The 27,490-nt window shown below is 40.8% G+C and overlaps 1 pseudogene; it reads left to right on the plus strand.

The window, feature by feature from the left end:
- Window positions 1–1,057: 1,057 nt before the first annotated feature.
- Window positions 1,058–27,490, plus strand: LOC101396940 (BRISC and BRCA1-A complex member 1 pseudogene; annotated as a pseudogene).

The following is a 27,490-nucleotide window of genomic DNA, read 5'->3' on the forward strand; positions in this document are numbered from 1 at the left end:
CCTTTAATAAATCACTTGCACTTGAATCTTGTCTCAGGGAATTTAAGTGAGTTAATACACATAAATTACTTAGAACAATGCCTGGCACATAGTAAGTGCTTAGTAAATGTTAACAGCTATTCCGCTTATGATTCTTCTTATTAAATGCTTACTTTGTGCCAAGTACTGTGTTCCTTACTTACACTCGTTTTATCATTTAATCCTATCCAAATCTGCCTTTCCTTCATGAGAGAAGGAAAAGCCAGAGAAATAAGCCAAGCTTAAGCTGGTGGGAGACAAGCGAGGACCCAATACCAGAGTAAGAATTCTCTCTCTGAAGAATTGCAGAATAGATGGTGGGGTGAGGGAGGAGAAGCAAGTCTCAAATGATGGTGGAGTTCACAGCCTCCATTTAGAAGTGGGATGGGGTGTGGGTGAGTCAGTGGGTGGGCTAGTAAATCCTAACAACCTTCCAGTTGAAGTTATTCCCTCTCCCCCTTGACAGATGGGAAAACAGAGTCCCAAGAGGAAAAGCTACTTGCAGAGGGCTGCTCAGCCTGTGAGAGCTCTGACTTCAGAGACCACATCTTTTATGCCATGCCCTCTTCCTGGCCGTGGGCCCTTAGCTCCCCTTGAGCGTGTTATAGGTAAAGACTGGACCCTGCTAATGTCCCTAAGTGGAAGTGAAAGGCACTTATGAAATAAGCACAAAGGTGGAAGACATTCTCAGAAGCAGGGAGCCATCAGTCTCTATCAGGCCTGAACTGAGGCCACTCTCCATAATGACATTTGGCAATTATTTGGGCCCTGATACTATTTTTTACTTTTTCCTGCTTCAATGATGAAGGGTAGCAAAATATGCCACTTTGGCATATTAATTATATTGAGCTGGAGGCACTTGAAAAACAGCAAATGCAGTGAGAGGCTTTCTCTGAACTCTCCTTATCTGCTTAAAGACAGATCCTCCAAGAAGAACTCAATTGTCGTAAATCCCCTCAATGGGCACCAAGAGGCAGGATGAGCAGTGCAGCTCCTCAGCACGGCAGCGCTTCTCACTGGACTGGAAGCTGGGGGCGCCATGGCACTGAGAGCCGACACAGCTCCCTGCTGCCAGCAGCAGGCGATGCTCATGCTGGCTGGTGGAGGCTGGAGGCCTCTGGGTCTCTACGTGGACCACCTAGATCTGGTTCCTCCACCCTGGGATTCACTGGCCTATTCCTCTAAGCCAGAGCAATGGTAAAACATACCCATACAAAGTCTAATCTCATAGGGTTGTTTTGAGGAATGAATGAGATATGAGATATATCTCATTTTGCACTGTGCTTGGCTTGTAGCACACTCAATACATAGCAACTGTTATTATTATCATTGTCGTTGGTAATAGTAGTAGTAGTAGTAATGACAATGATAATACAAATATTGGTATTTTATTGTTAGTAACTCATTCTTTGCAACTCAAGAATCTGATCTAGTCCATGTACGTGAGTGTTGTGGAGAAGCTGGGATAAAGATTTGCTCTGACCAATCACGCCTTCTTCCATGCCCTGACCCCACCCCACCCTAAAGTATACATATTTCAATTACATTTTACAGATGTGGAAACTGAGGCTCAGAGAGGATAAGAAAGTTGTCCAAGTAGATACCTCTAGTAACATCACCCTCATTCTTGGCATTCCCATATGCATTCTTGAATGGGAGAGAAAGGGATGAGGGTGACACCTGGGAATGGCACATAACGTGAAGACAGCTCATGCCAGTATGGTGGGCATATGGAGTTCATCAGTCCTGTGTGTCACAGCTGAAAAATAAGGTTTCTGGAAATGTAATGTGTCACTATGGAGAATGGCTCACAGGCCGTGATGATGTGGCGTCACTGCTGGCTGAGGAACAAAAAATTCAACCAAACAGCTAGTCATATAGTCAGGAAAGACAATGACATAAGATCTGGAATCCAGTTGTTTGCTTTGCTCTAAATAAACCTAGCTTCAAAAGCCACAACCAGACAAAATTCTCTTAATGACCAGAGGAATGTAGAGTTAGGATCTGTGACAATTATCTGAAAAATGCCCCCTCAGGTTGGAAGGCCAGTGTAAACTTTGGGCTTCTGTGGTCCTCCAAGAACCTTGGATCAACTCCAGAATGATTTCCGGAGCATAGGCCTGGCCCCAGGGCTTATCCTTCATTCTGTCATTTTCACTGAGCTGTTCACATTTCTTTCTTTCATGGATTGGCCAAGGGCTACTCTCCTTGTCCCTAAGGCCAGGGTAATAAAGTTTAGCCTTCATGTTCCTACAGTGCACATTTCTCATAAAGGCAGAAAGAATGGTAGGATGTGGCTTCCTCAAGAGTTATTAAAATGTAGAACTTAATAGCTTAGACTCCTAGGTCAGCAGACCAGGGTATGAATCCAGTCCCACTACCTCTTAGCTGTATGACTTGGGGCAAGTCATTTAATCTCTTTAAGCCTCAGTTTCCTCATATTTCAAGCTGGAATAATAAGATTATCCATCTTGCAGGGTGACTGGGAGGATTCAATGAGCAAATGTCCTTAAGGTGTTTGGCACAGTACCCAGGCATGTAGCAAAGCGAGGTTGACATTGACAGTCCTCTAACATCCAAATAGCCAGTTGTCAAAATATCTAACAACTGGAATGAGGAGGGCGTGGATTCATCAGAATGGATGCTGTTATGGTCAGCATTCATTCTGATTGGTTGATACCTGTGCTGTTTCAGTTGTTAAATATTTTGTATATCACTCCTGGTATTAGTCATTCAATAAATGTTTGATCATTATTATTGCTGTTCTCACAAGGAAGGGAATCATTAATTCACCGGCAGAGAGTCCTGCACAGTTTATACCCATACATTGTCTGTTGTATCCCTGAGTCTCCCATCCTCGCCTCCTGCTTGTTGCTAGGAGGAAGCAGCTCCACCATAGCAAACAGCACCCACGTGTCATCCATCATATGAGGAATTGTTCAATGTTTCACCTGCATTGAAGCAGACAAGAAGAATCCCTCACTCCCACAGCTGAACGTGTCCAAGCATAGAGAACATCATCACTGAAAAATGATTGTGTACCTTCATCAAAGAGAGGCACTTTTTCATGCTAGCAAAAAAATGATGAAATTAAAGATAGAAGACAGAATGAGCATGGGAGGAGGCAGAGATGAAAGTGACGGGTACTTCTATTTATTAGAACAAAAGCAGAAATAATAAACAATGCCACTTTGTATCCAAAACAATGAATTCATTCATTAGAGTCTTACAATGGCCTGGCATGGGGGATAAGATTGTTTTCCTCATCATTTGCACCAAAAATGTGATTTCCAAAATACACATGTCTTTTGATTCTCTTCCAAATGGTTACTTGTGTTGTCTGATTTATTGGAGTATTGAAACAATTGCTTTTGGTACTATGTTATTCTTGAACATGAGTTCTCTGAAGTACTTCAAAAATATACACAAGCGTAGGTGACACAAAATAAGTTAAAAATATGGTAGGTGTATATAAAATCTTATTTTCCCTAAGGACACTAAAAAGCATCATTTTATACTTTCTCTGTGAGGTTGGGAGTGGTAGAAATACCCATACCCATTTCACAGAGAAGGGCAGGGAATCAGAGCATTAAAAACAACTTATATGTAGTAGAATTTTCAAGTTCCTGATGTTAGATTTTTATATTTGAACTAGATATTTCTTTATTATATTTAAATTTATTACCGTTTGCCCTGGAATTAAGCTAAAATTCACCATTGACAGTCTATTAATATAAAGACTTAACAAATAAAGTCTTAACAAATAAAGAGGATAAATCAGGTTCCAAGGTAAATGTACACTGTGGTGGACAGCCCCTATGTTCAGGCCCTGCATAATCTTCTCCCCTTGAGTGTGGGAGAAACATATTACTTGCTTCTAACCAATAGAATATGACAAAGCTGATGCAATGTCACTCTTGTGATTATATTATGATATTTTTGTGGCTAATCTTGCTAGCATGCATCAGAGACTGTCTCTCTTTTGCTGGCTTTAGTAAGCTGCTGTGATGTGAGAGAGTCCACGGGTATGGCCACGTGACAAGGTGCTGTGGGCAGCCTTGAGGAGCTGAGAGCAGCCCCCTAGCTGACAGGCAGCAAGGAAACAGGGATCTCAGTCCTACAAATGCATTCTGGCGACAACCTGAGGGAGCTCGGAAGCGGTTCTCTTCCCAATCAAGCCTCTGATGAGATGGAAGCCCTGGCCAACGCCTGGACTGTAGTGTGACACAGACGCTGACAAAGAGAACCCACCTAAGCTATGCCCAAATTTCTGAGTTTATAATATGTGTGGCTTTAAGCCACTCAGTTTATGATAATTACATAGCAATAGAAAATGAACACATAAACTTTCATTAGTCAGCAAGTATCAGATGACCTCCTCTGTGATGAGCACTGTCACAAAATGGCATGGGGGTTACAAAAGAGATATGTGACCTGGTTCCTGCTCAGAATCCAGTTGGCGACAGAGAATACTGGGAAGATGGAGGAGGCAGCATAGTTTACAAATTTCCATGAATCTCTCCTATGAGCAGACAGAGCAGTTAGGTTACCAAAATCAAACACCCATAGGCAGCATCTACCATAAAACTGCATGGCAGGTATCCTCACAAACCCCAAACACCAGTGGGTGAGGACAAACTACCCAAAGCTTCAAGACCCATGTACAATAAGAAACTGTATGGGATGAGACAGAGATAAAGCAGCCTGTCTTCTGACAGCCGCTAAGTTGCCAACAGGCACTTACTAGAAAGCATAGCGGGTCAATCTGAGAACAGCTGCTAAAACTGGAAGAGAGTTCTGCAAGATCCAATTTGGGTGCGCATACAAGAAGATAGCAAACCAATAGGGTCTGACAGTGTTCGAGCCACCTGGGCCCTGAAAACTCTCGAAACTAACAAGCAGAAGCTCCCTTCCAAGGCAAAGCCGTTCCGTGAGGAGAAACTCCTGCACATAAAATCAAACTGAGCAGGACTGAGACAGTGGGGAAACAGGTGGAGAAAATGTCCAGATATTAGTAGAGAAGGAAATAATCCAGATATGAACAGGTCCTCAGTGTGAGGACACACACACAGACACACACAGATTCAGAGTTTCTTATCACATTGTGAAAATAACAGAAGAATTCTAGAGCCCTGAAACTAGAAAAGCTATCCTGGTTATCCTTCCTTTCTAAACACAAAGGAAAATTTATTTCACTTAAAAAGTAACAAACAGAAAAGAATCATGGTAGAATCTTATACAGAGTTATTAAAAGAAAAATGAGAAAAGGGGCAGAATAATGTCCTTATGGACAATGAAATCATGCCAGGAAAACATGCCTACAAAACAGATGAAAACTAATATTTCCAAATGAGCTAAAATAAAATAAGGAAACAATAGAAACAATGAAAGAAGAGCCCAAACTGGATTTGGAAAAACTCAGACATGAGGTGATTGGAAAAAAAGGACTGTTTGAAAATAAAAGTGGCATAATGTAGGAAAGAATTAGAAATAAAAGAAAGAAATCATTCCATAAATAGACAGCACTAAAAATAACACAGGATAAAGAGACACAACGGATAACACCTGAGGAGAATGAAATGAAAAGGAGACAAAAACAAAGTAAATAAAAATAAATGAAGAGACTTCTGCTTCTGGCTCTGATGGCATAACTTGAACTACACTAACCTTCAACCATAAATAATCATAAAACCGGACAAAATAATTGAGGCAAGTGTTTTCAGACATTAGACATCAAGCAATGTAAGGCTGAGAGTCCTGAGAAAAAGGGAAGCTTAGGAGGCAAGCCCTGTAATTGTCCCAGCTCTGCCTAGGGAAAATGTCCTGATCATGGGGCAGCAAGATAGAGTCCAAGAAGAAGGAGGTGACCCCACTTCACTGAGGTGACAGAGATCATATTCACAATCATCTAAAGAGCCTAGATTATATGATGGACTAAAAAATAAGTGTATTACAAAAATTAACTAAAAATGTATTAAAGACTTGAATGTAAGACCTGAAACCATAAAACTTCTAGAAGAAAACATAGGCAGTACGCTCTTTGACATCAGACTTAGCAGCATATTTTCAAATAACATGTCTGCTATTTGACATGTTAGGCAAGGGAAACAATAGAAAAAATAAACAGATGGGACTACATCAAACTAAAAAGCTTCTGCACAGCAAAGGTAAACATCAACAAAACAAAAAGACAACATAATTGGGAGAAGATATTTGCAAACCATATATCTGATCAGGGGTTAATATCCAAAATATATAAAGAACTTATACATCTCAACAACAAAAAAACTAAAAATCCAATTAAAAAATGGGCAAAAGATCTGAACAGACATTTCTCCAGAGAAGATATACAGATGGCCAACAGGCACATGAAATGATGTTCAACATCACTAATTATTAGAGAAATGCAAATCAAAACTACAATGAGATATCACCTCATGCCTGTCAGAATGGCTACAATTAACAAGACAAGAAATAAGAAGCGTTGGAGAGGGCCGGCCCCGTGGCTTGGTGGTTGGGTGAGCGCGCTCCACTGCTGGCGACCCGGGTTCGGATCCCGGGCTCGCACGGACGCGCTGCTTGTCCGGCCATGCTGAGGCCGCGTCCCACATGCAGCAACTAGAAGGATGTGCAGCTGTGACACACAACTATCTACTGGGGCTTTGGGGGAAAAAATAAATAAATAAAATCTTTAAAAAAAAAAAAAAAAAGATATACAGATGGCCAACAGGCACATGAAATGATGTTCAACATCACTAATTATTAGAGAAATGCAAATCAAAACTACAATGAGATATCACCTCATGCCTGTCAGAATGGCTACAATTAACAAGACAAGAAATAAGAAGCGTTGGAGAGGGCCGGCCCCGTGGCTTAGCGGTTAAGTGCTCACGCTCCACTACTGGCGGCCGGGTTCGGATCCCGGGTGTGCACCTACACACCACTTCTCCAGCCATGCTGAGGCCGCGTCCCACATACAGCAACTAGAAGGATGTGCAACTATGACATACAACTATCTACGGGGGCTTTGGAGAAAAAAAAGGAGGAGGATTGACAGTAGATGTTAGCTAAGAGTTGGTCTTCCTCAGCAAAAAGGAGGAGGATTAGCACGGATGTTAGCTCAGGGCTGATCTTCCTCACACACACAAAAAAGTGTTGGAGAGAATGTGGAGAAAAGGAAACTCTCATACACCGCTGGTGGGAGTGCAAACTGGTGCAGCCACTATGGAAAACAGTATGGAAATTCTTCAAAAAATTAAGAATAGAACTACCACACGATCCAGCTATTCCACAGCTGGGTATCTATCCAAAGAACATGAAAACATGAATGTGTAAAGATAAATGCACCCCTACTTTCATTGCGGCATTATTCACAATAGCCAAGACTTGAAAGTAACCTAGGTGCCCATCAAGGGACAAATGGATAAAGAAGATGTGGTATATATACACAATGGAATACTACTCAGCCATAAAAAAAGATGAAATCTTACCATTTGTGACAACATGGATAGACCTTGAGAGTATCACGTTAAGCAAAATAAGTCAGAGTGAGAAAGTCAAATACCATGTGATCTCACTCATAAATAGAAGATAAAAACAACAGCAAATAAACACAAAGAGACAGAGATTGGATTGGTGGTTACCAGAGGGGGAAGAGGGGAGGGAGGATGGCAAAAGGGATGATTAAGCACATGTGTGTGGTGATGGATTGTAATTACTTTTTAGGTGGTGAACATTATATAATCTACACAGAAATCAAATTATAATGATGTACACTTGAAATTTACATAATGTTATAAACCAATGTTACCTCAATAAAAATAAATAAATAAATGTATTAGATTTCAAAAGACTGAAATTTTATGCAGTTTATTCTCTATCAACAACAGAATTAAACTAGAAATTAATAACAAGATCTCTAGAAAATCCCCCAATGTATGTAAATTAAATAAGAGATTTCTAAATAATTTTTGAATCAAGGGAAAAAATGACAAAAGAATATTAGAAAATGTTTTCACCTGAATGGTAATTAAAAAATAATATATCAAAATTTGTAGGGTGCAGCTAAAGCAGTATTTAGAGGGAGATATTTAAAGCTTTAAATGCCTATATTACCAAAGAAGAAGTTTAAAATCAATTATCTAAATTTCCTTCTTGGGAAGCTAGACAAAAAATTATTAAACGTATAGAAAGAAAAAAATAAAATTATGCTTATAAATCTATTGCATTGGATTTTTCTTATTTTTTTCTCGCCAATGTTAGTAGTTTTCAGTATAAAGGTTTTGCACAAAGAGCAGAAATCAATGAGATAGCAAACAAACAAAAAAAAGGAATTTTACAAGCTTAAAGTTGGTTACTTGAAAAGATTAACAAAATTGATGAGCCCCTAGTGAGAAAAAGAGAGAGAAAACAAAAATTATCAAGACCAGGAATAAAAAATGGAATTATCTTTACAGATCCTACAAACATCGAAAGGATAATAAGGGAATATTAGCAAAAACTTTATGCTAAGAAACTAATAACTTAATTGAAATAGACAAGTTTCTTAGAAAACTCGTTACCAAAACTGAACAAGAAGAAAAAAGAAAATTTGAACAGTCTTATATGTGTTAAGTTAATAGATCACAAAATTTTAAAATCTTCCCACAAAGAATGTTCCAAGACCAAATGATTTCATGGGTGAATTCTATCAAAAATTTAAGGAAGAAATAATACCAGCATATCCAAACTCTTTTAGAAGTTTGTCAAAAATCTTTACTTGTGTACTTAAAATGTGTGAATTTTATTGTATGTAAATTACACTTCAATAAAGTTGATTTAAAAGAAATTTATATTTCTTAGGTCTATCCTATGTTTTCTTAGGTGTCCACTACAATGGCCTAGCAACAGTGACCAACCCGTTGCCAATGAGTAGCCCTGGCACCTAGACTGTGATGCCTTGGAGACATGGCTAATTCCAATGAAGAACATTGTACATTTCCATACACAAAATGAGCTTACCGCACTTTGTCATGCCATAAAGCAAGGTAGCTCTAAAGACTACCAGGGTCACATTAAAAAGACAAGTGCCATACAGAATAGGCTCCCACTGGTCAAAGATGGAGCAAATTAAGCATCAATAATGAATTAAAACCCTCAGATATGTTTAAATCCACAAGTTCATTATGACACTTAAAAAACATCAGATCAACTCATTGAATCCCTTTAAAGATGCTAGAGGACTACTTCATTAGTATTATTATTTTTTTTTGCTGAGGAAGATTTGCCCCAAGCTAACATCTGTGCCAATCTTCCTCTCTTTTGGATGTGGGTCACCACCACAGCTTGGCTGACGAGTGGTCTAAGTCCATGCCTAGGGTTTGAACCTGCGAACCCGGCTGCTGAAGTAAAGCACACTGAACTTAACCACCAGGCAGTGGGTCCAGCCCCACTTCGTTACTTTTTAAACTGGAAATTAAGAATCAAATGTTTATCCTGCCTCTACTATGCAAAAAATAATCAAATAGTTGTTATGGGAAATTTCTCTTACAGAAAACTTGTAGCTAACAAATAAAGAATGAGTGACGCAGTCAGAATACTAGCATTTGAATTACCAGGAAGTGATTATTAAGGGTTGATAACATCACAAAAAGGGAGACATTACGTACCTCACACGAGAAGTACACAGCACTCTCTATGGTGTAGTTTTGCCAAAAAAAATAATAATTAAGGATAAATCTGATCAAGCCTTCTGAACTGACTATACATTTACAGGAAATACAAGGCATAGAGAAATGTGTTAAATGACACCATGGGATGCAGTCAGCAAAATTCAGACTGTGGGAAACTTCAGATCAAATAACTCAAATTACTTCAATAAAATATTGCAAGGAGTGGCCGGCCTGGTGGCACAGCCGTTAAGTGCGCATGCTCTGCTTTGGCCGCCCAGGGTTCGCAGGTTCAGATCCCCGGCACGTACCAACGCACCACTTGTCAAGCCATGCTGTGGCGGCGTCCCATATAAAGTAGAGGAAGGTGGGCGTGGATGTTAGCCCAGGGCCAATCTTCCTCAGCAAAAACAAAGAAGAGGAGGATTGGCATCGGATGTCAGCTCAGGGCTGATCTTCCTCAACAACAACAACAAAAATATTGCAAGGAGAAAAAGAAAAAGAGAGATACAGAGGAATCTGTAGGTTAAAAGAAATGAAACAAATCCAACAATCACAATGTAAATATTATTTTGGTCAATGAAATAAATAAAATGTAAAAACAGTATGTTTTTACAAAAATGTGCACACTGGATATTTGATTATATTAAGAAATTATTGTTATTTTTTCAGGTTTGGAAATGGTGTTATGTATGGGTGTTTTTTTTTTTTTGAGATATTAACAGGTGAAGTGATATGATGTTTAGAGTTTGCCTTAAAATAATCAGGGTAGGGGGACTGGGTGTGCTTATAGGTGAAATAAGATTGGACATATATTGATTATTGTTGAAGCTGGGTTATAGGTACATTTGGTTCATTGAGCTAGTCTCTCTATCGTTTGTATACATTTAAGAATTTCGATCATAAAAAATGGAAAAGAAAAACAATCCCTTTGGGGGTGGAAGAGAAGAGATTGACACATCTGCAACAGTAAGCAAATCATGCCAAATAGATGTTGGGGCAAATATATAGGCTCAAATACAGAGCAAAATTTTGTCCTTTAAACTGTTTCAGAAAAAGAGCGAATGGTCTTAAATTCTAGTCCTTATAAGCCTCTCACTCTGGGGCTCTTTCTCAATGATTTTACTTTGAACAATAAAGTACTAACAGGCAACAACATAACCTGAAACCACTTCAATCAGTAATAGCTTGAGATTTATAGATATCAAGTGATGAACCTGATTTAAAAGGAATGCAGAGATTAAACAAAGAGGTAGTAATTATTCTGAAGGCTGTGACCTCTCAGTTGCAAATGCTGGCTGTTATTATAAAGAAGCTAGTTTAAAACAAGATCATTTTTTAAAAGCGATTCAGTGATTACATTGAATGTAAGCAAACAGTCCTACTGTTATGTGAAAAGCTACTGTTAGCTTGGAATAAATTTCCTAGCAATTGCCCCATAAAGGATTTCAGAAGGACTTGTTTGGAAGTAAAGAACTTGGCTGGAAGTGAAGATGATATCATCTGGATACTGTGTTGGATGACTCAAAGTATAGCCCTAGTGATGACTAATAACTTAAGTTGCAACAAGGAGTTTAAATAAAACTGTCTCATGAAATGGGAGATGAGACCAAAAGGCAGTATTTCTAAATCAAGATAGGGTTTTATATAAAAAGCTATTTTTAAAAGTTTTGTGTATTTAAATGAATAAATTAAACATGTTAAGTAGACATTCGACTATTTCATCTACATCACCAAAAGTTTGTAAATTTAAACTGGCCAACCCTCCTTTTCTTCTCTTGGGGGCAGTTTCTCATTGGGAAGATCAATCATTGCTTCCCATCAGGGGTTGCCTATATTCTGGTACGTGTGGTAAATCAAATGTGCTGTGGGTTAGAACTTAGATCAATGCAGGCTGTTGCCATCAGGGAAGGCCTCATTAAAAAAGGCGTGATTAAAATGGGGAGGTTCTGTATTAATAGAGTGGAGATTTCCAGATGTGGAAGAAGAGATGAGTAAAGACACATTAACGAAAGAAAGCTTGACCTGGGGCTCTCCCCTAAGTAACAGTTGGAAAAGGACCAGCTTGGCTAACATGGAGGGCCTAAGCCCCCTAGGAAAACTGGGAATAGGCTGTATATTGTGAGGCCAGGGTATGGAAGACCTAGACAGTCGGCCAGAGGACTTTGGATAAACTCTGAGGACCATTCTCAGAGAGAATGACCCTCTAATTACAGTCAGGGCTGCATTGTGACTAACGGGCCCATGGCACTTTTGCTTTTGTGGGTCCCTTTCTTCAAAAAGAGATATTAAAAATTATATTTTACGACCACATTAATATAATGCACTTATTATTATGTTCACATTGTTATGTTTATTTTTTTCTTCCTATTTTAAAATAAATAAAATTAAAACATTTTCACAGGCCCCTAAAAGTATCATGGGCCTCAGGCACTGTGCCTGTTATGCCTAGTGGATAGGTTCGCCCTGATTAATGTTTGCTAATTTGTATTTTATATAATTTACAGACATTTGATGGTTAAGGAATTGCTGTGACCGTTTTATAGATGTGGACAAAACCATTTTCTGTATATGGAGAGGTAGGTCTCAGCTGGATCACCAAATGCGTGCATGTGGGCTTGCTCGGGGAGGATGAGATCACTTGTTGTGTCTGCCATTGAGCCATGGCCGTGAAATATCCCCCAACTGGAAAGCAGAACTCACTGGGAGAATATAGTGTGTCTGGAAGGCTTATGTCTGGGTCTAGTTGTTGGGGAAACGGCTTCCAGAACACTAGCAATAAGATGGTGTCATCATAATGGAAGTTGGAGTTGGAAAGGAAGGTCAGATAGTCTTCTGAGAAAATTATACCAGGCTTTGGGGCTCAAGTTACTGCTGTAAGATCAGAGACTTGAATCTGATTACCATAATGTCCTTTAGAATTTCTATCACTACTTCGTTTTTGTGCTAAGTACTATAACCAAGACAAAGAGCTTTTGGCCATTCCCGGGTGAGGGTTTTAAAGTGGCGGCAGAGAATCCTCTGGGAGTGGTGTGATATTGGTAGCAGAGATCACAACTAGAAAAGGATTGCACAGAGAATAGGGAGTTTAGGAGAAGACCACCAGCTTTATTTGCTCAGCAGGCGTTTTCCAGAAGAGTCATCAACTCAGTGCTTCCCTCCTCAACTGTTGGAGGATCCTGAGTCTCTTTCCTTTTACGGGAAGTTGATCCCTTACTGAAACAACCAGGGCAGCAGGTAAGAAACATTTATCTGCCAGTGGGATCCTGTAACAGCTGGAAGAGAGAGACTTACCTACAGAGTCAATGATGAGGTTAGAATTGAAGGTAGAGTGGGGAGGATATTGTGTGGAAAGCATAGGTTAAGGCCTTACTACACAAAGTGCGGTCCCTGGACCCACAGCAGCTACACCAAAATATACATTTTTTTTATATATATCAGAGATTTATCAATATAATTGAAATTTGAGAAGCTCTGGGTTAGGATGTTAGCTGAGAGACTGAGGAGGGAAGGGTTGATTTGAAAAGCTTATGAAGGTAACAATTAGCAGGCCTTGGTATCTTGATATTTTTGGAGATAAAGATGACTCAAATAGGACTCCAAGAATACAGATTTGAAAGATTAAGAAAAAAAGTAATTTTCCAATACTTTTTTTACCTACAGATAATTGATAGTCTAATTAAAAATCATGTCTATTAATTAAAGCAATAGATCCGCTGTCAGATCATGTTTTGTTTTGTTTGCCAAGTTTGACGTACCCATTAGCATTATTTTTATGCATTTGAGTACAATTAAATTGCTTTTTTCTGCCCAATAAGTCAAACTCTGGTTGTACTCACTCATATCCATTTCCTTCTTCATTATTTAATCAGGAATTTCTTTCTATGCATTTGTTATTGTAACCATGGACACTGCTAATTATTAGGACCGTTGCAAACAAAGGACCAGCTTTCTCAGTGTGCAACTTATTTAGCTGTAATGAAATAGCATGAGGGTTATGCATGTGTTCTAAATATGAGCCCCCTAGAATGTTACTTAGTTTAGGGGACCACTAAGAATTGTCTGGTACCCTAGGCTATGAAAGGGATAGAACAGCTCCATGGATGCCTTATTTATAGTCCAGGAATACTAAATTGACTGACTCTGAATTCCTTTGTTGGGTGAAAGAATCAAGAAAGTAAGAGAAAGGCATTGCATCTATAAGTGGAAACAGCACCCTTGCAGTGTTCATATGCCAGGCATATATCCAAAGGCTGACAGTGTCAGTGACTCATCCAGATGTTTTGACTATATGATTCCAGCCTCATGGATATTTGCAAACATCCATATAATTGAATATGCCTCTTTCCATTTTTATCCCATCATTTTCTTTCATCATATAGAAACTGTAGTACCTCTTGCCCTCTTTCCCCCAGACGCAGGGGAAAACAGCACTAGTGAACACATACTCCACCCCTCTCAACCTCTCCTCATCGCCTAGCTACTTCCAAATTAGAATTTCTAATCAAGGAAAACAATATTCTCTGAATCTTTTTCCCCCTGGACTAAGGAGAGAATATAGCTCTTTTCTGTCAGCTAAAGCTAGAGGATGCTGCAACCTGCATACGTTGTTTTTCATAATGTGTGTGATTTATTCCTCAAGGAAAGAAGTAACAGGTGAATTTCGGTGCTGAAGATGTTGAGCGGTTCTGACTAGACTCTCACGTAAACAACTGCAAAGTGAGTTCAGTGACCTCCTGCTTACTTTACAGCACAAGCCCAGGGCTTTACCTCTGTGCTTCCCAGACAGTATCATTCCCATCACATCTTCCAAACTGGTAGTCCAAAGCCTAGATCTGACCTGCAGACATGTTTAATTTGGACTACACAGTGTTTTTACAAAATCTGAACCAAAATTTAAAAATAGGGAAATTTCACATTCTTTGTATGACAAAGATCAACTGGAATTGGCTAGTAACTACCTCAGGGTGCCACAGTCCCCACCATCGCCAACCACTTCTCTGACTTTGAAGCTGAGTGCCCATGAAGTAATAGAAAACATATATATTGTTCTCATCTCCCAGTTCCTGGCACAGAGCTCCTAAAACCCATGTAATTTCCTAAGTGATAAGAGCACTAGGAGCATCTTTTGTTCTAATATTTACTCTTTGACCACAGTTTCTGACGCAGAGCCCCCAAATCCCTTGTAATTTCCTGGGTGACAAGAGTGTCTTTTGTTCTAATGAGGTGCCTCTTAGTGGGCTCCTGGATAGGGGCTGGTCACCAGAAACACCGAGACATGATTAGAAGTTTGGAATTTTCAGGCCCACTGCCCATTTTCCAGAGAACAGAGAGGAGTTGGAAATGGAGTTAATGATTGATCATGCCTACATGATGAAGCCTCCATAAAAATCCCAGAAGTATGGGGTCTGGAGAGCTTCTGGGTTGGTGAACGTATGTACATGCCAGTAGGGTGGTACACCCCATCTCTATGGGGACAGAAGCTCTTGTCCCTTGAGACCCTTCCAGACCTCGCCCTAAGTATCTCTTCATCTGGCTGTTCATCTGTATCCTTTATCATATCTTTTATTATATAATAAACTGGTAAATGTAAATAAGTGTTTCCCTGAGTTCTGTGAGCTGTTCCAGCAAATGATCAAATCCAAGGGGAGGGTCATGGGAACCTTCAAATTATAACCAAGTGGGATAGAAGTTGTGGGAAACCTGGGGACCTACCACTTGTGATTAGTATCTGAAGTGGAGGGCAGACCCCTTAACCTGTGGGGTCTGCAGTAACTCCGGTTAGTGTCAGAATTGAATTGGCTTGTAGGACACCAAGCTGGTGTCATAGAAAATTGCTTGGTGTGGGGAAAAAACCCACACCTCTGGTGTCAAAAGTGTTGTGACTGTGGCAGTAGTGTGAGAGTAAAAGAGAAACACACAGGAGAAATGAGTTTTTCCTATTCAGTGCCAGTTTTCATTTATTCATCTTTGAACCTGCTATGTTATTTTTCTTGAAGTAGAGAAATATTTATCTGGGCCCAAGCCTTTATTTAGAGTGAGATAGAAAAAGATAAACTAAGAATTATATTTCAAGGAAAACGGGAGTGCACAGATTTTTTTTGGACTTCAGGAACATTCCTGCATATTCAATATGCAAATTGTATGCATGGATTGAAAGATAACTTAAGACCCTGGTTACTACCTGAGCCCTGGGGGCAATTGAATGATTGACCCTTCTTCACCTCCCAGATTTGGAAAAGGTGCCTAAATTGCCAGTGACCAAAACTAAAATAAATTTGCAAACATGTGACATGGTGCATGAGATGTCTGAACAGACATGCACCTTGAACTGGAGGAGCCAGAACCGCTGTTCGGTGGTGTCGTGTGGGAAGTGTCATGGTATCCCTGTTTCTGCCTTACTGGGGGAAAACTTGCTGCCAGCTCAGGCCTCAATCAGGAAGTAACTCTTCATGTCAAGAGCAGCAGAATAAAGATCTCTCCCACCCTCCCACAGACCAGAGTACACTAAAAGAGATTGCTGAGTGTCACAGTCAACTCAGGCTGCTATAACAAAGTACCATAGACTGGGTGGTTTATAAATAACAGAAATTTATTTCTCACAGTTCTGGAGGCTGGGAGTCTGGGATCAGGTGCCAGCATGGTCTGGTTGTGGTGAGAGGCCTCTTCCGGGTTACAGACTGCCGACTTCTCTTTGTGTCTTCACATGGCAGAGAGCAGAGAGAAGCAAGCTCCTTGGGACTCCTATAAGGACACTAATTCCATCCATGAGGGCTCCACCCCCATGACTTCATCTAATGCTAATTACCTCCCAAAGGCCCCACCTCCTAATACCATCATAGTGGGGGGTAGGGTTTCAACACATGAATTTGGGGGAACATGAGCCTTCAGTCCATAACACTGACCCCTGCCCAGGGTAGAGAGCAGAGCTGCAGCATTTTGCAAACAGACAGAAGACAAATCTACCTGGAATGACAAGTAAAACAACAGCTCAAATTTCTAGAGCACCTGTGCAGGTTCCCACCTGTGAAGACAGCAAGAGACAAAGATAAGAATAAAATTTGAACTTTAAGTAAATGCATAAGCAGACCTGAGAGTGGGGATATTGCAGAGTAGACTGACAGAGGACAATTAGTAGAACCTTGAAGAAGAAAAATCCAGACCATAGCAGAACAGAGATGATTCCCTTGGCTAAGACCTCTTGTCTACTCTTTAACCCCCAACAATAATTTTTTTTTTTTTTTATAATTTTATTTATTTATTTATTTTTTCCCCCAAAGCCCCAGTAGATAGTTGTATGTCATAGCTGCATATCCCTCTAGTTGCTGTATGTGGGACGCGGCCTCAGCATGGCTGGAGAAGCGGTGCCTCGGTGCGCGCCCGGGATCCGAACCCGGGCCGCCAGCAGCGGAGCGCGCGCACTTAACCGCTAAGCCACGGGGCCGGCCCTCCAACAATAATTTTTTAGCAGAAGGAATCAGAAATTGCTATAGATTGTTCATGATGGGGTACCCTGGGGAGCAGAAACTATATTCTTCTTTTCTGTAATTTTGGGAGGGAGTAGGGGCAGGGCAGTGGAAATGGCCAATATTTTTTATGTTCAAAGAGTCTCTCTTCAAGCCTTCTCAGGGGAAAGGAAAGTAGGATGTGCCCATTGCTCTGGACCCTTGCCCCTTACAGAGCTGTTCTCTGAGAGAGAGGTAGGAAAATTTTGTTGGGATGAAGGATCCTGCTAGGAGAAGAGGGACTGAGGAGCCGCAACTCTTATTCTTTTGAGGTTCAACACTTTGAGAATCTCTCTTTGATTGAGAAAGGTCCACTGACAGCTGCCATCAGGAAAAAGCCTCAAAGAGGAACTCTCTGTGAGGGAAGGGAATGTCAGGGCTAGTAACCCACATTCAACGCAGAGAGCAGTGGGAGAGGATGTGGGGAGAGTTGCTACTGGCATAGCATACACCTGAGCCCAAATACCCTGGGGAAGTGCCACACATTGGGAGCTATGTGAAGCACCTGAAGGTCAAGTAAAAGAGTTGTAACCTTGGACCAATCTTGAGTTGGTATAGTGCTGGCCCAGGCGTCCTTCAACCAGTAAGGATCTCACTGTAATAGTGGGTAAGTGGCCCCCAGCCTGTGTGGGATCAGACTCAACAGCGATACCCACAGTCAAGGTGACAGTGGTATGAGACCAGTGTGGTACATTTCAGCTCTCTCTCTTTCCCTTTGGTTTGAGAAAGCCCCTGATGTTCTTAGGTAGTTCAAGAAGTGGTGAGTTGGTCCTTGAGAGAGATGCTGTGCTTCTTGATAATAAGAGTAGGTTTGACTCCACTTGAGCTCATCATCTGGGCCAGAGAGTTACATGCAAAATGTAAAGACTAAATGCTTATGGTTATCACCCTATCTCATAGATTCAGTCTTTCTTTACAGAACCCCTGGCTGTTACCATGTGACTTTGAGTTAAAGGAAAAGAGATCCCTGGACAAGGAGGACCCTATTGGACTGTTGCTGATAAGACTCCAGGGCTTGATGTGGATGAATCAGGTGGTTAGCCCTGCCTTACCAGTTTCTGCCTTAATGAGGCTTGTTTCCGTCTGGATATACAGCACGGTTCACTTGCTCTCGTATATGACATGCGGGTTAGGAGAGACCTGAAGGTGAGTGGCAATGGGAAAGAAATGTTTACTTTCTGTAAGGGAGGTGGCCACTTGGCTGCCTGAGGGTGGAGGCAATTCCCTGCAGCAGGTACATTGCCTGCACCTACTCCAGGCAAGTCCTGAGCAAGGCTGATGGGGTAGGGGGAGTGTGCCAGCCTCCTGGGTGATAGTAGTGCTGGAGATGGGCTTCGAGGCACAGAAGCCAAAGCAAGAGTGGAGGCTGACTCCTCTCAACCCACCACTTCTAACTGTGGGAGCACTGGGCTTGGGAAACATGCCCACTGATCAGATGAACCTCGGGAGGTTTCAGCATATTGCAAGGATCAAGTTAGCACAAACCAGCATAGCTTGAAATGGCAGATAATAAGCATTAATCTCTCTAATAGATTCATTAGTCAGCTGTATGGTCTTGAAAGAGATTTGTACACTCAGATCATAAATTAAGCCCTGGTTAGATGTTAACCTTCTCTGACTTTGCTCAGCAAATCTCCAAATAGCTCTAAAGGGATCAAAAGTTTCTTCAGTCTTCCATTAGATCCTGCTTTCCCTTGCCAAATTACAGTTACAAGGCTTCATAGAACATTTTTATGGTATAGTCAAAAAAAAAAAAGGTAATGCATAATCTAACTTCTATGCACATATCTACTTAAAAAAAATTAAAAAAAAAAAAAAGATGGCCAGCCCTAGTGGCAAGTGGTTAAGTTCATCGTGTTCTGCCTCAGTGGCCTGGGTTTGGTTCCTGGGCACGGACCTACACCACTCATCTGTCAGTGGCCACGCCATAGCGGCGGCTTGCATACAGAAAGAGGAAGATTGGCAATAGATGCCAGCTCAGCGAATCTTTCTCAGCGGAAAAAAAAAAAAAAAAAAACAAAAACTGAATGGACAAAATAAAATAAATGAAATTAAAAAAAAAAAAAAGAATGATAATGTACACAGTCATTCAAGCTCCTGTGTTCCTGGGAACAGATACTCCCCAGGCCATCTTTGTAGGGAGATAATAAGAACTATCCATCACTCAGCCAGCCCTGGTGGTCTAGTGGTTAAGATTTGGTGCTCTCACCACCGTTTGTTTCCCAGTCAGGGAAGCACACCACCCACCTGGCAGTTGTTATACTGTAGCAGCTGCAGCTTGCTATGATGCTGAAAGCTATGCCACCACAGTGTCACCCACGGTGGACAGGTTTCCAGACTATGACACATTAGGAAGAAAGACCTGGTCACTCACTTCTGAAAAAATTGGCCTCAAATAGCACCAGAAGATGAGGGGAATAGTGCAAAATGCCCCCCACCTGCACCCCAGGAGTCGGAATCGACTCCACGGCATTAACAACAACAAATCCATCACTCCCATGTTGCTTCAGGGTGGGCTCACTTCAAGCCTGGGGCAGCGGCCTCTTGGTCCATAAGGCCAGCCCTCGATCTAGTTGTCTTTCTCTCTGGTTGTTCCAGCCCACGTTTCCCGGGTATAGTGCAATAATCTCCCTTATAGGTCTCCCTATAGGGTATTTTTAAGGTCAATTATGCATTGTCTAGCAAATGCTTTGCGTTCACTCTATATAGAGCACTACAGACTAGCAAAGCTTAGCGAGATACCAGCAACTCTTGGCAAAATGGCTTTCAAGGCTGCCAATTACTCCTCTCCCTCAACCCCCCAGTCTTATTTTTCCTTCCCCTCTGTCTTGTGCTGCCTGTTCAACTGAGGAATCCTACTTTTGCTCCCCCTCTCTCTCACCTCTCTGCTCTGAATCACCACACACATGCTCAGAATGCCCACTTCTTCTGCTTCGCCCTCATCTCAACCCCTAACCCCCATCCCTTCAAACTCTGCCATCAACCTCTGCTATTTACTAAAACCTTTCCAGATGGGCCCTTTTACTGTATCATTCCCTCTCCTACTTCTCTCGTTACTGAGCAATTGGAGGTACAAGACCTCTGCATAACAAAAGTTGGTTTTGAAATATTTCAGAATTTAAATCTTCCAGGCAGCTGATATCCACCACCAATTAGCAAATGAAAGCTATGGCAACATGCTGAGTGTCTTTGTGACAGGCATGATTCCAGGTGCCTGGAGATATGGAGGTGAACAAAATAGAAAATATCCTCACCTCCTCGAGCTCACCTCCTGGTGGTACAACCTATTGTTTTGTTTAACTGTTGACTGTTGCCAAACCTTGGGGTTTTTTATTGAAGTTCTTGAGAATAACAGAGCAAGACTTTGTATTTATAAACATACATTTTAAAAAATTAAAGTAGAGAGGTTTTTTTCAATATGTTTTGAGATATTCTTGATGAGAGCACATGTACAGGTATTCTATTAGGAATATAATTGTCAACAAAAGAAAGATTGACAAAGGTTTAGATCATTAATGGTATCCTGCTGACAGACTTGCTTTCCCAATGAATTTTTAATACAAGCTAAGGTCCCTTTCAACTGGAAAATTATCTTATTTTACACAGATAAATTCATTTATCTATACCCTGCTTATAGTTTTTAAAATTTTTCCATATTATGAATGCAAAATGTTAAGTTTTTAAGGGCAGAGGACAGAAGAAAGTGTGGATGTATTTTCAGTCCTTTAGTCTGCTAGTTGCATGAACTCAGAGGTGATAGTCAAATATTTAAGGATATGTACATATAGCCAAGCCCTGACCATTCAGAACAAGTATGGCTTTATCGGCATGTACCAGCTGAATATAAGTCCCTCAATGACCCCAGGAAACTGTCTGTTCTCAACTAAAGGGGAACAGAGTAGATTGAATATTCACATATTAGTAGTCTGCAGACTAATGCGAGTCCTGAAGTGTTTTGTTTTGTTGCTTTTGGCTAGCCCAGTATTATTGAAAATTAGACAGAGTGTGTATTCTCCAGTTTGCCACAGGCCTCACCACTCTCTATTGTGTTTTTACAATTGCTTTGCATACACTTACACAACCAGCCATGATATCTGCCTGGCCCATGACAGTGTCAACCAATTGTGAGGTAGACTCTGATAGACTTAAACAAACAGAAGTTTATTCGGGGTTTGCTAGGACTGCAGCCCGAGAACAGAGATTTAAGTAGCACTTGAATTGTGTCCCGGCCATTGAAGGGAGAGGGAAAGTTTTATAGTCATGGCTAACAAAGGTAAAGAAAAAAAAAGGGGAAAGAATGTCTTTTAACAAATTCTAGGCACAAGGTAGTCATTGGGGTGAGGGTCAGTTGAAACAAGCCATTAAAACATAGGAATGTACGAGATGACTCTGACAGGAATGAGGTCTCTGTCCCGATAATCTTATCTTCCTTGGGAAGACTTGCAGATGCATTTCAGGCATCTGAGGAGTTCAAGAGTTCATCCTGAAGAAGGAATTAGTTCCCCTCCTCTTCATGTCCTCCCAGCTCCATCTTAGAGCCTTAACATGAGAGACTCCATCTTTTTTCAGTTCCTCAATGGCATCTGAGTTTACAGCCCCTGAAGTGGAAGCTTTCCTAGGTCTCTCTCTCAGATCTGACATTTCTAGTTCTAGTTCTTTCTCACTACACTTTTAGCGTTGTGTTGTTTCACCAGGACTCAGTCAGTGCCATGGGAGACAAGAGTTGAATATATTACTTCTAGATGCCTCTTAAGCTTCATCTTCTATCCTCCTCATGATGTGAGTTCTGAGTTCTATTTAATTTTATCAGTGGGGGGGTGAGAGAGTCGGTGATGAATTTTTCAATAGATGTGAAGTGTAAAACTTAGACGTAAGGGAAATACGACACAGAAACTTCTCCCCTCTCCAGAGAACTTTAACCTTCTTGTGATCTTTTAGATCCCTCTGTCCCTGGTTGGTTGTGCAATGTGTCACTCTAGGACAGAAGGCAGGACTCAACTGCAGCTCTTTGTGAACTGCTGTGAATTTGGCTCACTTCTTAGGGTACAGTTTGGGGGGCTGTGGATGAAAATCGTCCTGTTTCATATCATTTAGAGCCCTGTTGTCATGGCCTGAACCACCACCTCGGGACAGCCCAAGGTCGTGCTCAAATTTGAAAAATGTTTCTCAAAGTGTATTCCCTGGCCTACCTGCAAACGGGATATTAAAATGCAGATTCCTATTAGAATGCAGATTCCTGTTGATGCTCTGCTCAAAATCCCTATGACCCACCTCACAGTTTGCCAGCATGGCAAATGCAGCTATGATGGACAGGTCCTTCTATTAATCTCCAATCTCTACTGAGGGCTTTCTCGGGCTTTAAAGAGCTTGTAAGTGCCAAGGAACTCATGCCCAACTAGACAACTTTCAACTAATAAAGGAAAGGCGTCAGAATAAATACCCCAGTTTCTCCTGTCTTCAGTAGAGCAATTCTAAGGCATGTTCTTCATGGTTCCTTAGAGGGTCCCCAGCCCGACTAAGCCCTGGTTGCCCATGGCAACAACCTGTTCATTAATGTACATTTTCCTTGCCTCACTTTCTTGCTCCCTGGTTTGTGCTTCTGGGACCATCACTCCAATAAACTGCCTTCATCTACCTCCTTATTTTAGGGAAGTCAGATTTGGGGGAAGTCAGATTAAGGAACCTCACCCCAGACGAGAGGTGATAGAGTTATGGTGGGTAAAAGGCTTTGGAGCCAACTGCCTGGGTGCACATCCAGGATCCACCATTCTGAGCTTCAGTTTCCTCATCTGTAAATGACAATAGTAGCTACCTCATATGGTTGCTGTGAGGATTAAATGAGTTCACACAAGTAAAGTGCTTATAATAGCACCTGGCACATAGTAATGTATAATAAATGCTTGCTATTATTATCATCTAATAAATCAAAGGCTCCTGGGTGGGGCCTAGAAATGTGCTTTTTAAATAAGCTCACCAAGTGATTCTTATCCACAATAAAATTTGAGAACCGCTGAACTAGAGACATACCTCATGGCATTCCTGTTCATACAGAAAACATTTGAAGAAGCCGATTCTACCCAGTGGATAAGCAGCAAGACGACATCTTTTGCACGGGAAGCCTGGAGGTAAAACAAAAAGTTGTGTCACTGTTTAGAGCACTGGAGAAAACAATGACAGTTGATTCCACCCTTGGGACTCAGCAGGGAGCTGAATTCATCCCTTTTGCGTCTCTTGGTTTTAGCCATATTCCCACAATAGGTAAAATAAGTCCTAAAACATAGTTCTTTTAAACTAGTTGTTCCCAAAGTGTGGTCAGACGGCAGCATCAGCATCATCCTGGAGCTTATTAGAAACGTAATTCTCAGGTCCCACCCCGGATCAACTGAATTTTAAACTCCGAGGGTGGGCCTGGGAATCTGTGCTTTCACCAAGTGATTCTGATGCGGGATAAAATCAGACAACCCTTGTCCTCAATTAACGGAATCTCTAAAACCTCTCTCCTTTAGTTACCAATGAGATACGAAAGTCAGGATTTTTCCAGAAGTGTTTCTTTCAATCAGATATCAGCAAATGTGTTTTTTAAAAAAAGGAATCTCAACTCTGCTTAGTAATGATTCTGACTAATGGGTCCCAAAAGTAAAGCATTTGAAGGTTATGTAGTTAGCCTTGCAGGAACGCTCCAGAGTTTCACGATACTAGGAATATTAGAAAAATATAAGTGTTTATTCATAATAAGTCCTAAATAGTTCTTGCATCCAGCTGAACAGGGCATCTCACAGGTGACGTTCTGGTATTTGGTCCTTCTGACCCACAAAGAATATACAACAAAAAAATAGAAGGAATAGAGCAACTTAGGAAACTTTTTGTTAACATTCAAGAGAAAAATTAGCTTAAATTATTACGTAGAAAAAGAATGAAATGAATGTGTGCTTTATTTAAATTAGTTTTCCTTCTGGTGCCCACTTGGACATAACAATCACAGTCAGGTCCATTTCACCTCTGACTTTTTGGCCCATTTTCTGACTTATACCTAAAAGAATTTGGGGGAAAAACTGATTTCTTCAGGTTATTTCTGCGACATTTTAGAAGATCTCTACTACTAGTACTATTCAGCATTTATCAGACACGAAAATGTTTTTTGTGTATTATCTTATTTAATCCTCACATCAGCCCCATGATACATTATCTTTCCCATTTTACAGAGGAAGAAACTGAGGCACTGAAAAGTTAAATGACTTGTCTGAGGTTACATATAATAAGGGGGATTCAAACCCAGGCAGACTGATTCTTCACTTATTGCTGCTAAATAACGAACCACGAGATAGTGATTAACACACCATTTCTTTGAATAGTGGAAATAATTAGACCACCAGTTTTATAAAATACTAGAATAGATTTGAAATTTTTTTTTAATTTTGGAATAATTTCAGATATAATTTCTGGAACTTCAAGATGCTTCAATGTCATTTTCCCTGTCCCAGCCCTTTCTCCAAGTGGCCCTGGTTGTTTTTATTGGAGAACAGCCTTTAGAAACCAAGATCTGGACACTGGTTATGTTTATTGCTGCTGGGTATCATTACTTCTAAGCCTTGCCAGCTGACAGGGCAAGGAAATACTTGTGTGTATACTAACCCATGTACGCACACATATCTACATTTATTTCTGTATGTAGCTATCTACATGGATTTATATTAAAATGGTGAGTATATATTAATGTAAATATTAAAATAAATAAAACACATGTGTATATAAATATATATTGAAATGAACATAATTTCATACTAGTATTTCCTACCGTAATCCAACACCATAGAGGACATTCTAGCCTTTCCCTCTTGCATATTTGTAACTTCTTTCTCTGACATGTATTTACTTATTTGTTCAACCCACAGCCCTGTAAGCAACAAATTTACCAACTAGAGTAAAGTGTTTATGTAGAGTTCTTACAATATCCAAAATACCATTTTCGGAAATTACATAGGTCAGCTCCTTTCCCCCTCCCCCTTCACTGAGGTGATATCATACATTTGTAATATAATTAAATTCATTTGTCACAGTCAGCATTCCATTCTGGGATGTGACAGATTTTTATAGTCCATTTACACAAGGATTTATTGAATAGCAGGACTCCTAGAAATTATATAATGCTTTGAAGTTTTCAGTATATTTTAGTGTATATATAGATGTAAGGCACTATATATCATTATTCAAATGATACATGTTCTCTGGAGAAAAATATTCATAAATACAGGATAGCAAAAAGAAAATAAAATAAGTCATCAGGAAGCCTATTGTCTGCCATGGTCAAAATTTTAGGCTATTTTCTTCTAGACTCTTCTAGACGATGAACAATAATGTCATTCTACGATTCATATGATTTTGAACCTGCTTTTTACCTTTACTATATCATAAACGTAAGAGAGTCTTTTGATATTTAAAAACATAAATTAAAAAAAAAATATTTTCTCTCCCTTTCCCCAGGAATTTCAGTTTAGTAGTTAGAGATACCAGCAAATGCTAATACATCCCTACCAACAAACAACTGGGACTTCTCCTGGCAAAGGGAATTGATTAATACAATGTGTGCAAACATTAATTGATGGTGTGAATTAAGAATCAAATCCCTACTTTAAAGATGTTATACACACAGTGCAATCAAGGAAAGCATTTAACCAGATTTCATGAATTCCATTGTGTGCTGTTGAATAGCTAATTTATAATTGCATTAGTCTATAAAATAATCTATTAATAAAATTGGAAGTAAAATTGGGCATAGATTCATTATCTCAGTTGTGGATGCTCACTGAAGAACATTTTCCCTGCAAATGAGGTGGAGACCTCATTTCCAGGCCCAGCAGACTGGGGAGCACATATCTGTCCTTTATTCTTCTAGTGCTGAGTATTGTTCCAGCAACACAACTAATTCATTAAAGTTAGTGGAAAACTTGAGTGCATGCTTAATCTTCTTTGGTGTTAATTAGTGTTGTCTTTGGTTTAAAAGATGTTTCATAATTTACTGAATTGAAAAATCAATTGCTTATAGGATTTGTAAAGGTAACTGCACTTTCTGCTAGTAGTTCTTGGCCATTGTAGAGAAAAAGCTGGGCCCCCGAATCATCGTTGCTCTTCAGAACTTTTGCTTTCCCACTGCCGTCTGGACTCCTGAAAGGTCAGGGTAGAAATACCCAGAGAATCCATCCAGAGACTACTGTCAAGATTAGACTCAGAGAAATCTAGAAAACCCACAACTACATGGGAGAGGAATAAAGAGCCTGAAGTGAAATATGAATTAATTAATTCATTCGCTCAATCAACCAACCAACCATCATTGATTCCACACTGACAACACGCCAGGCACCATGCCAGCCACTGAGAATATAGACATTAAAGATTTGGGATGTTGCAACCATGCTGCGCCTCTTCAAGCTGCCAAGAGGAGGAGGAAGAGGAGAGGGGAGGAGGAGGAGCAGTCACTGAGCTGCGTGGCCCACGTGCTCCAACCCTGATGGGGCCGAGGACTGGGCAGCCAGTGCTGATGAGGCGACTCTCAACCCTCCAGGAGCTGGCCCCAAGCTGGCTAGCCCCTGAGGTCCAGGTGCAGATGCCAAGGGTCAACTGTCCAGAAGGTGATCATCTGCTTGGACCTTTCAGAGGAAATGTCGCTGCTAAAGCTAGAGTCGTTCAACAACTCCAAAACTGATGTGCTCAACGTCTCCCAGGAGAGGGTCAAAATGTTCCTGCGGACAAAACACAAGAACAAAAGCCATGAATTCGGGCTGGTGGTGCTGAACGAGGACACAGTTTGGCCTGACTTTCAACTCCCACAATCTCGGCAGCTGCTTCTAGACCTGGAGATGGCCTTTTGCTCCCCTTTCAATCTAGAAGGTCTCTTCAGCCTCATCCAGAATAAGACTGAAGTGCCAGTCACAGAACTCGCAGACGATCTCCCACCCGAGTGTGGTCCACACTGTCCTTGTCTATAGCCGTTTGCCCTGCCAGCCTCATGTCTCCCTGCGGCCCGTGAAGAAAGTGTTCCAGTGCTCTGTTTCTTCTTAAACATTGTTATATATCCACAACAGCACTGACCAGGAGGAGGAAGAGGAGATGAGCTGAAAGGACAGGTTTGCCATCACACACAGCATGGATACCAAGGGTACCAGCTACAAGTGTGAGGTGGTACTGGCCCCACCAGCCCTTAAGCTGCACAACCACTTGGCCAAGCTATTGGCTCACTCACTACAGGGTCCCTGAGAGAGCCAAGCCTCCCACAGCCTGCTGGAGGAGGAGGATGTACCCACCAAGGTTGAGGCCACTGTCTGA

Source organism: Ceratotherium simum, chromosome 5, assembly GCF_057802395.1.
Source record: "Ceratotherium simum simum isolate JZ-2026a chromosome 5, ASM5780239v1, whole genome shotgun sequence".
Classification (NCBI taxonomy): domain Eukaryota; kingdom Metazoa; phylum Chordata; class Mammalia; order Perissodactyla; family Rhinocerotidae; genus Ceratotherium; species Ceratotherium simum.